General features: G+C 37.9%; 1 protein-coding gene across 1 annotated transcript in view; it reads left to right on the plus strand.

The window, feature by feature from the left end:
* Positions 1–451: 451 nt before the first annotated feature.
* phc1 (polyhomeotic homolog 1) overlaps positions 452–910 on the plus strand; it is a 13,420-nt gene continuing 12,961 nt past the window's right edge. Inside the window, exon 1 of the mRNA XM_030784598.1 lies at positions 452–537. The gene's annotated coding sequence lies outside the window, so the exon portion shown is untranslated. The remainder of the gene's footprint in view (positions 538–910) is intronic.

Here is a 910-nt window from a genome sequence, read left to right on the forward strand (position 1 = left end):
CTCTCTCTCTCTCTCTCTCTCTCTCTCTCCATATCTCTCAAGGTTTACTGGTCATATGGTTAAAAACAGTTTACAATATATTTCTTATCAGCCAAACCAGCATATGATGTCATGTTTCATGCTTTATATTAGTTTGTGGCATGTTGTTAAGGTTTCACTCTCAGTGTTCATTGTGCAGTCCGTTTCAGCATACAACTAAGGTCACAACACAACTCTAAACAGCAACAAAACATTTTTATAGGAACATAATATGCATTTGCCGATTGATTGAATCTCCTCATTCTGATATGAATGACAATGAACGAGAGTTAAAGGGGGCTTTTATTTTGCGAAAACATGACGTCACGTTTGGCGCCGGAAAGGGAATTGTAAACAGGGGGCGGGTTTTCACTAGTTTTCGTCTCATTATCTCAACCTCCGTTGTTTTCAGTGCTGTAAAACGAAAAATAGGCAACGGAATCCAGTAATTTAGGAAGTCAAAAAATTGTACACTAAAACACAGAGAGACGATTGCTTACATTTTTAAGGAAAAATCAGGTAAATGAGGACAATATTCTGCATCTTCTAAGAGGGGTTAAGCTAGCTAACGTTTTGCAGCACCGAATCGCTTCAGGAATGTTCATGTAGGCAATTTTCACTATTGTTTCAGTCGGCGAGATATTATGAGATAATCTTGCTATCGATTGACTGCCCAAGTCAGTGATATTTTTGCATGTTGCTTTTTTATTAATATTTTTCATGTAATGATATCAAACTAATTTCGTTCCTCCATATTTGTATCGAATCTTTGCAGCAACACGAACAAGCCCTGTGAGTGGTTGATCGTTTATCATTCGGTCCTTGCAGCTGACTGGACGCACACTATACACTAATATCTGAATTTATTTACTATCACTGTGTCTCCGGCCTT

This window comes from Chanos chanos, chromosome 9 (assembly GCF_902362185.1).
Source record: "Chanos chanos chromosome 9, fChaCha1.1, whole genome shotgun sequence".
NCBI lineage: Eukaryota > Metazoa > Chordata > Actinopteri > Gonorynchiformes > Chanidae > Chanos > Chanos chanos.